Consider the following 16,645-nt stretch of genomic DNA (forward strand, 5'->3'; position numbering starts at 1 on the left):
TGCATTTCCCCCTTCATTCACTATGGTATACACACACACACACACACACACACACACACACACATACACACACACACATATATATATATTCTTTTTTTTTTTTTTGCATGATGCCTTATACCTGGTCCCTTTGGCACCTCGTGATCGCACCGGCTGGTGTGCTTCCTCCATGTGGGCTTTGTTGCTTCTGAGCTAGATGGCCGCTTGTTCACTTTCAAGCCTTTAAGACCCCAGACACTATCTCTTTTGATAGCCGGACACCATCAGCTTTCTTCGCCACATTTGCTTATGCACCCATTTGTCTTCAGCGATCCTATCATGGAGGTGCTGACACACCCTTTTATTGTGCTTCAAACATCTGCATTTCAAACCTGCGAGTGAGGCCTTGTGACTGCTTGCACAGAGCAGGTCAATGGCAAGGTGTCTGACAGCAGGTGCCTCTGTGTCTCTCTCGGGCATTTTCACACTATCATGAACTTTTTCATCCTGCTTTTGCACACTTCATAAGACTGCCACCCACTGCGGCCACCAAGTCGGCCCTGTGAAGGGTCCCCGAGGCTGTGGCACTACAGGAGCAGGCAGCCTCCCCTATCTTGCTTGGAGCTGCTGGTGGGTTTGAACTGTCAACCTTGTGTTTGGAAGCCAAACACCATAGTCTAGTGCAAATACCGCTCTTTTACACACTGGGAGACTTGGCGACAATATTCACCCTATAGCCCCGAGTGCCTGCCCATAAACTCAGGTGCTTCTCATAAGCCAAGTGCTGAAGGCAGGTGTGCGCTCATCTCACTGGATGTCACAGGTGTCGAGAGCTCCTGCTGGAACAGGGGCAGGGAGGTGTCTGAGGGCAGACGTACAAGAGTCCCATTTAGCCTGGCTGGCCAGAGTACACCTTAACCACACAGGATGCTGCCACGAATAAAATGAAGATGAAACACCATGCTGGCTAGCCAATACCCCAAGCTATCACCTTTCATCTGAAGAGGAAAGAGTGTTACAAATCTGTACACGTCAAGTGAGAAACAGGATACCCCTACACTCTGGGGAGAGATAACCTGGGTCATAGTCATCAGTCTCTGTTGGCCCCTTCCCTGCTCTGCCTGGCTTGGACCATCTCCCCAACAGAGCCAGTCTGACCACACCGAGTCATCCAATTCCCGAAGATGCCCGCCCACTGGGATTTACTCACAATGGCCCACTTGCTAGCTCCGTGACTCTGCGTGGCCGATGACGTGAGTCATGTGCTATAAGGAGCCGGATTGGGCTCCTTTAAAATGCTGAAGAGCCAGGCTGGCATGTTAAGGACTAAGGAACACTCAGCCATGGCATTTCAATCACCCCATCCATACTCGTGTGAAAATCGGACAGTGGACGAGGAAGACCACAGAAGGACTGAGTTATGGGGCTGGTGAAGAATACTGGAAATACTGTGAACCGCCAGCAGGACAGACACACCCGTCTGGGAAGAAGGACCGCCAGAACCCTCCTGCGAAGCCAAGGTGGGGAGTCGCTGTCTCGTGCACTTCGGACACGTTGTCAGGAGATACCAGTTCCTGGAGAAGGATGTTGTGCTCAGGAAGGGAGAAAGTAATGAAATGGAAGAGAGAGAGAAAGAAAGATGTCGAAGAGATGGGCTGGTACAGTGGGTGCAACATGGGCTGGAAAACAACAAGGGCTGTGGGGGCGGCACAGGAGCGGGCAGGGCTGAGTTCTGCTGGTTGGAACGGACTTGATGGCACTAGCAACACCAGTCCTGAAGATGGATCATACCTGGTGGCCTTACGGAGACACCAGCCCTGCTCTGTGCACATCTCTGAACATGGCGTGAGGTAGTTACCAGGTACAAGTCATTTGCACTCACAGATTCACCTTTGATCTCGGTACTTGAAAGCACGTTGCTTTGCTGGGCAAGCACAGACCACTGGGAAGAGACACTAACCCAGTGATAAGGGCCATCCTGCCCAAGGAGGCTCAGGACCAGCTGGACAGCATGGGCCAGGGGAGAGTCTCGGGTGTGTGGCTGGGCCCTGGGCAGTCTTTCTGGTAGACTTCTTTAAGTGCAGCATTCCCCTGCAGAGAGTCCAGCTTCACTCTCATCAGAGGACCTCCTCCCCCCTCACAGGGACCCTCTTCTGGGCTCCTGAGCCAGGACCTGGTCAGCCCATTTCTACGGAGGCCTACCTGGACTCCTCATCTCAATGGGGCGCATGGGCACTCCTGGGAAGGACTCTCCAGGTCCAGGCCCCTTGGGAAGGGTGCATTTTCAGTTGTATGAATTTCGCCTCAGTTCCCAATAATTGCAGCTTCAGGACTCAGGGATTTTGAGGTTCAGGTAAAGGGGCTGGGGACTGATTGAGGAACTAAAAATATTTCTAGAATCAGGCAACGAGCAGGGTTCTGTGGGCTGCCCTGCCACCAACCACCAAGAAGAATGTGTTCTTACAAGGGGCATTCTGAGCTCCAAATCGATTTAGAAACAAACGTTGGGAATACAATCTCTTCCTTTGTAATCATCCAGGATTACCTGCCTCTTCGCTTCTGGGACGTTTCCCATCTTAGGCTTGCGTTCTGAGCGGGTCTCTCAGAAGACCAGGGGTGCTGTTCGGGAGGTGGCATTCGATTCTTCCTCTTCTCTATGTGTTATCTCCTCTGGTGATGGGTTTTATGGGGATAAGTTTGAAGTGATTGGTTAAATAGAGGTTTTTAGATTATCTGTGGGTTTCAATTATCCATGCTTCACCTGGCCCCAATTAGCACTAATAACGGCGTTAACTGAATGGAAGTCGTTGCTCATCATATCAATTTTCCTGGATATGAATTTCTGTTCCACTAATGGGGTAACCCCCCCTTACAAAGCCCCTTTCTGCTGCGGACACTCCAGGTTGCACGCCACGATTTGTCAAATTACTGCTGTTAGCAGCAAAGCTGGCTTGGCTGCCAACAGCGGGAAGCAAATGCTTTTAATGACGAAACACAGGCAGCTCGCAGGGCAGCCCGCTGGACATTCTGCAGTGCATCTGGCGGCTAGATGTGCACGGCCAGCAGGTATCACCGAGTTTAAAGTATTAGAATTCTCAACAATATTCTCAACTGACTCATGTCCTTGAAGCCCACGCCCACAGCCTCTGTCTTCCCGGAGCTCTACGTCAGTCTGGGGACAGCTTTTTGTTTTGCTTTAAGTGCCTGTTGATTTCATCAGCCAGCCGATTCTCCAACGGGTCCCTGCTCTCTACCCATCCACCATCAGCCAGGCTTCTCAGTTTCCACTTCTCTTCCTGGGCACATTTGAATGTATATTAAGCACAATAAATATCTCCCATTCCCAGGGCCCCCTTGACCCCTTTGATCTCTGAGCCCCAAAGTGCCCTAACTTGACAAATAAATTAGCTGAGCCCCTCCCCAGGAGGCCTGAGAGGAGGGCAGGGTTTCATCTGTCCCTGCTTCCCCTGTGCATCTCTGCACCAACGTTTCTCGTTGCCATGACGATGCAGTTACGTACACAGCCGCCTGCAAGGAACCCGGGGCAAGCTACAAGTCCCGGCTAGGATAGAATTACTAACTAAACACACGATATTGGGAGTAGGGTGCCGGCCAGCTGCCCACGCCATCCCTCTTTCCTCCACCAAGGGGATTCCAGGCAGTGGGGCACAGACCAGCTGGAAGGGACCCAGGGATGCTTTTTAAAGACATAGTAGGCTTGTTCCTCTGCACGCAGGCTCACAGATGCTGGTGAGGACAGGCAGAGAGGGGTTGTTGTCCGCAGCCCTGCCAGCAACACAACCATAGTGTGTAGACTGAGGAGAGCGGTCCGGGCTGAGCCTGGCACCTGTGCCTCTGATGTCCCTCCCTGGCCATCAGCTGTCTTTCAGGAGTACTGCCAGGCTACAACTCCCATGTTCTCTCTCAGGAATGAGGCATCCGTTCATCCCCAGCCTGTGTGGTGATTCTAAACACCTGGGCGCTGCGTGCTCTCAACGCCAGCGGTGGCCCTCCCCTCCTCTCTCTTGTTAATGATGTGCACTCGATTTTGGTAAAAACAGCCCGATCTGTTTCCAAGAGACTTTAAAAGAAAGAAAGGGAAAGAAAACAATAAGGGGAAGGCATAAATATTTGATCAAGAAGTAAATGGAAATTTTCACTTAAAGGAGTCTGCAGCGGGGCTGTTTTGATAGGCAATACATAAGATTCCCTAAGTGCAACGGTGACCCCGGCCCCTCTGACGCATGAATTAATCATGCCTTGGGCCGCGACGGTACATGCTAACTGATTGTAGTTTGATTTGGAACCTGTGATGCCCTGTGGGCTGTGCTGGCCTCACTGTGGCGACATCTCTCAGTCGCCGCCGATGACAGCCATCGCTGGGTTCGCGGGGCACGGTCCCTCTCGTGTTGCGTGTGTGCGCATCGCTGGGGTCTGCACCAGAGCGTCCTTGGTTCTGAGCCCTTTGTTGCTTTTGTCGTTGGATGTGCGGGTGCTGACCCAGAGCAGCCCTCTGTGCGACAGAAGGACACCCTGACTGTGCTGTGCCAGCCACGCAGCCTCCTGGTGCTGGGCCCGTGGTTGCAGCCTGTCTGCGTCACTCCCATCTCCCCGGAGGCCTGCTTCCTTTTTGCTGCCCCTCCACATTGCCAAACACAGGGGCTTGTCCCTCCTGAGAGCAGGCCCCAAGTCTGCGAGCTTCTGAGCACCAAGTGTGCACAGTTATGTCATATATGGTCGTGACAAGTTGAGCAACTGGGAGGCAGTGTGTGTGTGTGCGTGTGTGCATGTGTCTATCAGGTCATGGTGACAGGAAGAGCCCCAAATCCACTTTGTAACGGTTTTATTGGCATATAATTCCTATATCATACAATTCAATAGTGCAGTCCCATTAAAAAGAGTTGTACAATCATGACCACCATCAATTTTAGAACATTTTCCATCTTTATGGTAATTTTTATTAGCTCCCCACTTCCCCCCAACCTCCCCTACCATTGCCCTTAAAAGCCACTAATCTAGTCATTGACTCTATAGATTTGCCAACCCTAGATTTTATATACAGAAACACATGCAAAATCCCCAACAACAAGGACAACCTAATACAGAGAAAAGCCGCACCGAGTCTCCACACGAGGAAACTTCCATTGACTTCTTTCTACCATTCTGGCAATGTGAGCACCCACCCTCAGCCAGAGTGCATTAGAGAGTGCCTGACAACCACTCCCCTGGCCCATCAGGAAAGGGCAACCGAGCCCCTAGGGATTGGCTTGGATGTGCCCTTGATGGAATTTGGGGTGCTGGGTCCTCCTGACCTTAAGTCATACCCTGATGGTCTTGAACCAGTCTTGTAAACGGTCCTGGGTCCCGTTATGGACATGTCCCATTCATGGTCCCATCCCCCCTCTGAAGTCCTGCCTGCAGCTCTGACACACGGGTCTGCCCGCAGTTCTGCTTTCCCAGCCATTTCCTTTGTCCTCACACGCCCTGTTTAAGCCCCGGGTCCTCTGGAGACCCTGGGCGCTAGCAGCCTCCTGCCAATGGTTCCTTTCACCCCGATGCATGGCTTTGAGATTTGAGGGTCTTTTTCTTTCCCAGGACACTCTGCAGACCCTCTGGGTTTGCCCTGAGGTAGAACACCAGTCCTGGTGGTCTTGGGCTAAGGGAAGTTGTCAGGTGGTCCCCTGATCACCCTAGGGCCTCTGGTGGCACAGAGCTGGCGGGCCTGGAGATCCACTGATGGAAGAAAGGCAACACCCACAGCATCATCTCTTCAAGGTCTTGATGCCGCCAGTCATAGAAATATCCCAGTGGCCATCAGCCGGGCCTTGGGGAGAAGGTGGAGGCAAAAGGATGCCTGAAAGACGAAAACTTCACAAGTCTGCCCTGCATGACAGCACACAGCCGAAGCCTCTCCTAGCCAACCCCTAGAGTGGTCAATGCCCACCTCTCCTTTTCAGAGCTTTCCGTGTTGTCTTTGATTAGCCCCATCGTCTAGAAACCAAGGACTTAGAAGATGAAGCTGGGCATGCTGTAGGTGGTGTCCTTCTGGTCACCACGTAAGGTGTGCCATGACTGTTGGCTTCCTTGGTAAACGGTGTCCTCCCCATCAACAAGGGGGTTTGGTTCACCTGTCGTCACTGTGATGCAGTTTCTCACCATCTCACCTGTCAGAACGGGGATCCTGGGTGGGGTTCTGGAAATGCTCCCAGAACAAAGGGGAAAATTCCAGGAAGCACCTGGACCCTGCCCTGCCACAGACCAGGCACGTTACCTGCTGCTGCTGCTGCTGCTGAGGCGGCGGCAGGGCTAAGACCTCTGCCCTCTGGAGAGGCCTTGCAGCCAGATGACATGGTGCAACCAGGAGCTGGGGTACCCTCTCCACTACCCCTTCCCCTAACGCCCAGGACTGGGCAACTGACTCTCCCGGGCCACCACACCCAAATCAACTCACAGCCACCCTGTAGGACAGGGTAGAACTTCCCCTGTGGGTTTCTGAGACGGGAAATCTTTGAGGAGAAGAAAGTGCCATCTGAAACTGCTGGCGGTGAGCGGCGCACCACGTCACCCACTAGGCGACCAGGCTTGTCCCCGGGCTCTGCGGACCCAGCAAGCCCTCTGCCCGCCTTCCTGGACTGCTGAACACCGGCCTCAGACACGCACACCCCTTCCCCTGCTAAACGGAGGTGGGCATGGGGCTTGGGCTGGGTTACTTAATTACAAGCAGAGCCTTGGGTTTATTTTGTTTTTTCAGGCGTGCGTTTGAGATGATACATTAGGCGCTTTCCAGGCTAAAAGGAGATCCCTCGTCACAAACCGATGAAGGTAAAAGGCAGAGCATTTTCACAGAGGGGGTACACACAGTCAAGAAGTGGGGCTGGGAGCGGGGGGGTTGCCCAAGTGCTAATTATGTGCCAGAACACCTGGTGAGCCTCACAGGACTGGAAGAGCAGGCCTCTGAAAGAAACCTCCCTGCCTGTGTAGTGGTTCTGTAATGTGGAGCCCGCTACTGCGGCCAAGTGCCCGTCCTGTCCTTGAAGACCCTCCCCTTTTGCGCTGCCCCTCGACTGTACCGAGCATGAGGTCCTTCCCCAGAGGCTGGTCTCTCCTGACAACATGTCCAGTCTCGCCGTCCTGGCCTCTAAGGAGCACTCTGGCTGTACTTCCTCCTGCAGTCCCTGGTCCTCGCCATATTCTTCGCCAGGGCCACCATGCAAAGGCATCAATTCTTCTTCGGTGGTCTCTCTGGAAACGGGCATCCTCAGTGACATAACAGAAGGATTGACCTCAGTCCCTTACGGAGAAATGGTCCTGGCCAAAGTCCCCAGGTAGGTTGGCCCCACATTCCTGTGAGAACCCTGGGATAATGGCCAGCAGAACCTGGGAGACACGCCCCCCCCACCCTGTGGGCCACTTGGGGTGTCTTAGCACGCAGGGTGTACTTCACCACTTGTCGTAGCCTTGTGGTCCGTGACAGTCCCTAGGCACCGTCACCCACGGTCCAAGACCAGACACGACATTGCAATTTCAAAACAATCAGTAAACCCAAGGAGACTGGTTTATCACTTCCATTCCACCCCAGAAACAGCTAGGGGACAGCTTCGCCCTCACAGGGCCGTGCTGGCTGGCGGAGCTTCGGCCTGCACCCCCATTTTCCTCTGCAACTGCAGTGACTTCAGATGTGTACGGGGGAGGCTGAATGCCCTTGTCCTGAATACTTACTTTGCACATAGAAAGTGGATCACTAATCCCATATTTTAACTCTACAAGTGTCTGGAGCTGTTGTGTCCTGGGAGCCAGAGTTGGAGCAGGATAAACGAGCTCCCTCGCCAAGTCCCGGAAGGCAGGTTCAGAGCTGTCCCTTATGCCCAAGACCAGGAGCTCCTGAGCCGGCATCTGAGAGCAACTGCGTGAAGACCGAGGGCGTGGACCATACATTGTGTCCAGTCTAAGCAGGGCAGGACCTAAACTGCAAAACATATCAGTAAGATCTAGTTATAAAAACACAAATGTATGTTGTCAAAACCAACCAAACAAACAAAACCAAACTCACCACCACCGAGTGAATTCCAACCCCGAGCACATGTGTCGGACAGGGCAGAGCTGCCTCTGTGGGTTTCCAAGACAGTGACTGTCTACGGGAGGCGAAAGCCTCATCTTCCTCTGAAGGAGTGGCTGGTGTATTTGAACTGCTGACCATCAAACTGGTTCCAACTCGTAACAGCACCATGAACAACAGAACAAAGCACTGCCCAGTTTGGCGCCAGCCTCACAATCACAGCCCCTCTGTTTTACCAAACATGATGTCCTTCTCCAGGGACTGGGCTTTCCTGGTCCCATGTCCAAAGTACGTGAGACGAAGTCCTGTCATTCTTGCTTCTAAGGAGATTTCTGGCTCTGTTTCTCGCAGGATAATCTGTTTGTTTGCTTGGCAGTCCATGGTACTTGCCATATTCTTTGCCAGCGCCGTCATTCCTATGCATTGACTCTTCTCCAATCTTCCTCATTCAACATCCAATGTCCACACGGATGTGAGGGGATTCAAAGTATCATGGCTTGGATCAGACATGCATAATTCTCAAAGTAACATCTTTAGTTTTGTAAAAGGTATACATAAGATATGCACCTATACATACACACACACACACACACACACAAGTATGTGTGTGTGTAGTAGCCCTGGTGGTGTCGTGGTTACCTGTTGAGCTGACATCTGCAGGGTCAGTGGTTTAAAACCACCAGCAACTCCTTGGAAGAAAGACAGGGCTTTCTACTCCCGTCAGCAGTTATAGTCTCAAAACCTACAGGGGGTTACAATGAGTCAGCATTGACTCGATGGCTGTAAAAAAAATCCATATTTTCAAATAGTCAAGCCACCATTGATAGTCTGAAGTGTTTGAGGTAACCCAGAAATAGAGACCCACCCTGCCAAAATGATTAGGGCACTACTTTGCATATGTCCCCAAGCCATGCTAGTGTGAATCAGTGTGACCTGAATCGCACCCGCTGCCCCCAGTCAAATTTGAGTCATAGTGATAGTTTGCCTCATTCTGAGACCCATCAGCTCAAATAAATGAATTTAAAAATGTATCTTTGTCTCAAATTGTCCTCCCTGCCTAGGCTGCCTCCCGAGTGCTGTGCCTGTCCTTGACTCCTTTAGAGCTGGGATTCGCTAATGCCACGTGGAGGGGCACTCAGGGTTCAGCCCGGAAGTCCCCAACCAGGAGCAAAGCTGCCCTGGAGCTTAGGAAGTGGAAGCTTTCACCACATTGCAACTGAAGCAGATTTCCCCCTTTCGGGGGCTGGGGTGGGGGGGCGGGCATTTAGGCCATGCAGTGTGTGGAGCCAGGAGTGACTGGCTTTGTTGTGAAGGGTGGAGCCTATGGCTCTTATCTAAAAGTGACTTGTCAAATGTCCCTGTCCTGGCAGTCCACCCCCTGTCCTCCCTGGGGCTTGTTAACTCAGGGATGGAGGGTCCTGCTGCTGTCAGAGAGCAGCCTGAAACCAGGAAAGCACCATGGGGTGGGGGAGGGGTGGGACTTGGTCCAATTTTAAACCATCCTGAAGCGTTCATTGGCTGACACTCCTTAGGGGGTGAGGGAGGTTGATAGCTGCCCTGCCCACCCCAAGAAACTTGACGCCAGCATGCTGGCCCCATGGCGAGTGAAGCCGAGAGGCAGGACACAGGCACGTTGCACAAGGAGCCTGGGCCAGGGAGCCGCTGATCCCGGAAGTGACCTCTTTCCTGGAAGGGGAGGGGGCGGCAGGAAGCCTTCATCTTCCTCAGGCAGTCTCCTCAAGGCTCTCCTCCTCAGCAATGCCTTGAGTAGCGCCTTATCCCTGGGGCCCAGACATTGTCCCTGCCCTCAAGGGCCCACAGGCAGACCGGGCCCGCTGGAGGCGGGATGCCACGCGGGGAAAGAAATGCACACGTTCACGGTGTTCCAAAGCCCCAGTTCTGCCAAGTCCATGGGCAGGGAATAAAGGGGGGGGATGGGGGGCTGCGGATGAAAGTGGTTCTCATTGTGAGCCTGCCCCTTCAAGAGGAAGAAGCTGATTCCTGCCCAGGGAGGGGAGGGGAGGGGAGGGGAGGGGAGCTCTGAGCAGTAGTTCTGCACGGGCAGCCGGAGGGGGCCTACAGGGGCGTTGCAGGTCAGGACCCAGGTTCCCAGAGCATGAGTGCGTTTTGGGGGTCCTTCTCCCCATTCCTGCCTCTCATTGTACATGACCAGATTCTAGTTTCCTGAAAGAAACACAAATACAGCCTGAAGCTGAATAATTAAAGTCTGCGGTCACAGGCCTGAGTGGCAGCTATTAACCGGGAATGTTTACGCAGCCTGTCAAAGCTGCCTGTGAGAATGCTTTTCCCAGGGAACATCTAGGACTTTCTAGCATCCTCCTCCCACCACATACACACAAATAAAATAAAATACATCAAACACAAACTAAGCCCAATCTTTCCGGGCTCCCTGAGCAGGGTACATAGCTGCTCAGCTGAAACGCACCATGGCCACTGTGGCCTTGTGTAGAACCCACTTCCTGTCTTTCTGCTTACACAAGGGGATATTTACATTTCAAAGACAAAGAAGCTGCCAGGTCAGGGGACCAGCCAGGCGGGCTCCCCATTTCCAAATCAGACCCCTGTGTGTCCCAGAGGCCAGAATTAGCCCCATCCCAGAAGACCTAGCTGGTGCCTGGCTAGCACTGCCCACCCCTCTGACCAGGGACTCCGTGGAAGGTGCCCGTGGAAAGTGTGTATGCGTGTGGCTTATAGAAAAACTCACATTCATGAAGAGTGCCAGACTTGCTTGATGGAGACTGGCGGGGCCACTGTCCCACCTCCACCCCCAGACTTGGCCGAAGTCACCTTTCTAAGGCGGAACTGGAGCCACTAAACACTACCTTGTCCCGTTGGGTCACTAAGAGTCGGCTTTGACTGGATGGCTGTGAGTCTGGAGCTTGTTTTGGACTTAAATCACTGTGGTGTGTTGGGTTACACAATGCACTGCCTGGACACCCACAGTTGGAAACCATCAGCCTCCCTGTAAGAAAAAGATGAGACCTTCTTTCTGGAAAGACTGACCATCTGGTAAACCCACAGAGGCAGTTCTACCCTGTCCGACAGACTCCACCGGGAGTCAGAATCCACTGACGGCAGTAGTTTGGAGTTGTTGCGTTTGCTTAAAACACACACTGTCTGTTTCTTCAAGCCGTAGGCATGAAAGGCCGGTGCTCACCTGCTCCTGAATCTGCCCACCCTGAGAAGAAGCCTTTCCCACGTGGTCCCGCATCTGCCCCCAACAAGGCAGAACACACGGCTTGCTTCCTTTCTCAGGAGGACTGCTGCGGATTTTCCCTCCCCTTCTTCTGTCTTATCTCTGTCTACTCCCTTAAGCAGCTACAGTCTCCAAGGAGCAGTTCTACCCTGTCCTATACGGTCCCGAGGAGTCAGCTTGGACTTGATAGGAGCGAGATCCCCACCCCCGCCCCCGTCTTATTATCTGCTCAGAACGGAGTTCTGTCCAAGTATTTTTCGGACTGTTCTCATTTCCTTAGGAAAGAAAAACGAAGAGTCCAACCCCGCCTCTCTGACACCATGTAAATTATTGCAAGTAAATTATCACCTTATGAGAATGGAAGTTAGGCGCCTAGGACTATATTCAATTTGACAACTGAGAATACCTTTAAAACAAAGTCAAGGTCTATCTGTATAGACTTCCAAGTTTGAGAGCGCCGAGGAGTTCGTCCGCACCACCAGTCTTTGCGTCTGCACTTCAACTCAAGAGAGGTGCGTTTCAAACAAAATCTCACATTCCAACTGGCGAGAGCAACCCGTTGTAAGAAGCGGCTTTTCGGAGTATAAAATTAAACTGCGTTTGTGATGGTGGAGTTGAGAAAGGCGTGGGGGTTAAACTAAGGACGCTAATGACCTGCCTTGCCTGCAGGCAGGATTTGCACTTTTTTTTTATTTGCACTTTTTGATACAATGTTTCTAACGGAAGCAGATGGAGTGTGCTTGCTTTACCTGTGTCTGCGTCCCAGAACCCAGGGTGCAGTGTTGACTTCCGGCTGGCCTCCATCACTCCTAGCGAGCTTTATTCGCCGTGTCAAAAATCCCAAACACCTCATCGCTGGGCCAGCAGAGCACATCCTGATGGGTGGGGAAAGAGTGTGGTTGGCAAGGATTTCGCCTCGCCCGGATCCAGGACCCACAGCCACGGAAGCAGCAGGCCACAGATCAAGTGGACACGTCGCATTGGGCTCAAGCCCTCTTCAAGGGTCGGAGAGCTGTCACACTGGGGACTAAGACCTGACCCAGCCCGTGGCATTTTCAGTTGCTTCATGTGCATGTCGAAGCTAAACAAGGGTCCAGAAAGACCCTGAAGAACAGATGCCTTTGAACGGTGGTGTTGGCCAAGAAAGTGGGAAGTGCCAAGGTCTGCCAGAACAAAGGAACAAATCCGTCTTGGAAGCGCCTTGGAAGAGCGGACGGTGAGACTTTGGAGCATGCTGTCTGTAGAGACCAGGCCCTGGAAAAGGGCATCGTGCTTGGTAAAGCACAGGGGCCGTGCGTGAGAGGAAGGCTCTCAACATGATGGCTTGACTCAGTGGCTGCCACATGGGCTTAAGCACTGGAAGGGCTGTGGGGGAGGCGCAAGTGCGGGAGGTGGGATTTCTTCCTGGTGAGCAGAGATAGGGTGGCTGCTGGTCAGCACCAACTTGGTGCTCCTAATAAAAATGACAACATCATTTAAAATCCTAAGACAGTGGCTTAATAAGGACACAGAACTGGTAAGGTTCAAGTTGGGGACAGTGACGTTCGCTTCACTCCTCTTCTCCAGGTTCCAGGGGTGCAGTTACACAGCCTTGAGACTACAAGGGGCACCCCCAAAGAAACTGAATTGTGCTGGGCGGAGTGGAGCTTTCACAATATGCATTTTCCTCGCTAGGTAGGCGTGGAGCAATGCCTTCTGAGTTAGTGCGCCCAGTGGCATCGCCTGGGAAGGTTCTCTCTGGTCACAGAGAATCTTTTCGTAAAAGCAGTTGCTCGTTTTTTTGATGGCCATCTCAGTGCACCAGTTTTTGACAAAAAGCAGCATGCCTCTCTCGCTCCACGCACCTGACTCACCTGACCTCGCTCCCTGCGACTTCTTTTTGTTTCCAAGGATGAAGAGGGGCGTGGAAGGATATGCAATTTGACGACGTACAAGAGGTGAAGACAAAAACAAGAGGGGTGCTGCCAGCCACCCGAACAGATGAGTCTGAAAACTGTTTCCAAGAGACACACATATTAAGTATAATGGAGAGTACTTTGAAGGTTATAAGATGGTTTTGTTTCTTAAAATATAAATACATAGCTTTTGGGGAAAATACAGTGTTGGGGGGTGTACTCCCTTGTAGTCCTGTCTAAATGACTAGAAGGTGGAGCTAAAAATGGCCTCCTCACCAGAAGGTCACTGGCTGGAACCCACAAACCACACAGGTGGAGAAAGACGAGGCGGTTGGCTTCTGTAAGGATGTGTAGCCTTGGAGACCCACACAGGCAATTCTCCTCTGTCTCATAGTCTCGGTGAGTCGCAATTGACTGGAAGACACACAAGGAGAATTTCTTTCCTTTTACTCTTGTTTTAATGGCTATTTACACACAGCTACTTGGCTTACTGATTGGAAGACATCCATATTTGTAGCCATTCCAAACAAAAGTGACCCAAAAGAACACTCAAATTATAGAACAGTATAGTTGCACTTTGCAGCAAGTGAAATTTTGCTGAAGATCATCCAACATAGATTGTAGGAGCATCATGACAGGGAGCTTCCAGAGGTTCAGGCCGGATTCAGAAGGGGACGTGGACCAAGCCATAGCATTCTGGTGACAGATGGATCTTGGCGAAAGGAAAGAATGCCAGAAAGATGTTTATTCAGGGCTCATTGAGAAGTCCACGGCACTCGACTGTGTGGATCATAACAAACTATGGCTAGCCTAGAGAGAATGGAATTCCACAAAGTTCATTGTGCTCACGTGGGCCTTGGATGTGGTTCACATGGCAGCTGTGCAAACAGAACAAGGGAATACTGCATGGCAAAATGAGAAGAAACGTGCACCAATGTTGTCCGATGTGGATGCTGAGCACACCATCAGAGAAGCTGGATTCTATGAAGAAGAACGTACGTCAGGACTGGAGGAAGGCTTACCAACAGCCTGGAATGTGACACAAACTCGCTTGCTGAAAACGAGGAGGACTTGGAGCTCTTGCTGATGAAAATCAAGGGCTGCAGCCTTGAGTGTGGGTCACACTCAGTGGAAAGAAGACGACGAGACTAATAGGTAGTAACGACGTGACACAGAAAGGGCTGAAGTTGTCAAGGATTTTGTCTTTCCTGGGTCCACAATCAAGGCTCATGGAAGCAGCAGTCAAGAAACCCAAAGAAGAGTTGCATTAGTTAAATGTGCTGCACAGACCTCTTTAGAGCGTTGACGAACAAGGGAGTGACTTTGAGGACTGAGGTGCGCCTGGCCCAGGCCAAGGTCTTCTCCCTCGGCGCATACGCCGCTGAAGGTTAGACGATGAATAAGGAAGGCCGGAGAAGAAGCGATGCCTGTGCATGGCGGTGCTGGAGAAGCAGCCAGAGTACCACGGACTGCCGAAAGGACAAAGAAACCTGTCTCGAGAGAAGTATGACCACAGTACACCTTAGAGGCAAGGACAGCCAGACTTCACTTCCTGCACTGGGGACGTGTTGTGAGGGGAGACCAGTCCTTGGAGCGCACATCCTGTCTGGTAAAGTCGGGGGGCAGGTAAAGGAATGGAGGGCCTCAAGGAGTATTTTCTGTATATTTATGACTCTCTGCTTTACCTATTTTGAACCTTCAATATTATGTACACATTCATAAGCATATAGAAATGTCTATTATTTAATCTTCCTGAAAGGAGACCTGGTGGCTAAGTGTTGGGCCCTTAAGCACAAGGTCGCCAGTTCAAACCACCAACTGCTCCAATGGGGGAAAGATGAGGCTGTCCACTCCCATAGAAATTAATAGCCACGGGAATTCCGTATAGGTCAACATGACTCTGAATTGACTGGATGGCAGAAGGTTATGGGTTAATCTTCATGCAGCTGTCAGCAACAGGAAACGCCCCTTCCATTTCTCTTCGTCTTCACTAGCTTGCCTACTTGTACATTTAATTTGCTAGTATCCACTGGCATCCTGCACTTTTACACTTAGCCGTCCTGGCTTGTTTAATAGTTGTGTCTTGTGAAATGCATGTCACTAGATTGTATGCCCACTTCCTGAGTTTCAGTTCTCATTTATGTGGCTCACTTATTAGTTCCAATGCACTTAGAATGGTCCTTCCTTCATGTGACAGGCACTTAGCACATCTGTGTTGGTTTTGTGGTAGTGGCATATCTGCATGTCAACTTGAAGGTGCGTAAAAGTGAAGGGGTGATGTTCAACCTGTCAATCGGGCCACAGGCTGATGGTGCCTCCTTGTGGGCGTGGCTTTCTCATAAGGAGGGTCCTGAGAACCTCCTCCCTCTCTCTCTGCCTTCACCTTCCTGCTGGCTGACCCTGGTTGCTGCCAGAGCCACAGCCATTGGATCCACAGGACTCTGCACCCACCGGCCTGGGATCTCCCTGCATTCTGCTCATCGCATGTGGCTGCGTGAGTTTGCAGAGGGACTTATGGACTAGCATAGGACTTATGGACTTGAGTTAGACTGGGATGGGGTGTTTTCTCCATATAAAATTACTTCTTGATATAAAGCTCTCTCTTACAGTGTCTCTGGACTTGTTTCTCTAGTCAGCCTGGCCTATAAGAGTGTTAAACCAATTTTCCTTCTTCCAACTGAACACTTCTTTGAAAGCAGTAATTAATAAGCTGCCCACGCAACCAGAAGAAAAATATCACCCTGCATTTTGGTTGTTCTTGGCACACGGAGGGTTTTTCAGAAACACCTGACAATGAAGATGTGACATTCAAAGGACAGCATGTTGGCCTGTGCACCACTGTTGAAAGTCTACACAAAACCCCCAGCCCCGCTACCACCAAGTGGATTCAGTGACCCTACACGAGAGAGTAGGGCTGCCCCATGGGGTTCCGAGATGATCGATCTTTAAGAGAGCAGACAGCCTCATCTTTCTCCTACAGAGAAGCTGCGGGTTTGAACCACTGACCTTGTAGTTTGGAGCCCAATGCTTAGCCCAGAGTGCCACATAGGTAAGTCACCTTCTTTTTCTGGTCTTACAAACACACACGCTGGCGCTTCTAAAGATCACGGGCATTTTCTGTCACCTTTTCATTCCAGTTCCACAGGAGCTTGTTGAAGCCCCTGGTGACTGCAGTGCAGCATCTGACTCATTCTGCCTTCCTCTCTCACCCCACCCCAGGGAAGCATCAGAGAGATGTTCTGGTTGTTTGCTGTGCCCTCCCCCCGCCCCCTAGGATTTGCCCTTCTATGGTCGGTTGTTTGTCTTCAGCACAGTGTCACCCAGGTCCTTGGACTACAAAGTGCCCACAGATCCCTGGCTCTCCTCTGCTACTGCTGAATGATGTTCCTTCCCGTGTTCTGAGCAGTGAGTTTATCCCTGCCCCCGCTTTGGCTTCCCGGTGCTCTCTAACCTTCCTGGTCTTGAGGAGATTTATTGTTTTAAATAAATCAAACCACA

The sequence above is a fragment of the Tenrec ecaudatus genome, chromosome 15 (genome assembly GCF_050624435.1).
Source record: "Tenrec ecaudatus isolate mTenEca1 chromosome 15, mTenEca1.hap1, whole genome shotgun sequence".
NCBI classification, from domain to species: Eukaryota; Metazoa; Chordata; class Mammalia; order Afrosoricida; family Tenrecidae; genus Tenrec; species Tenrec ecaudatus.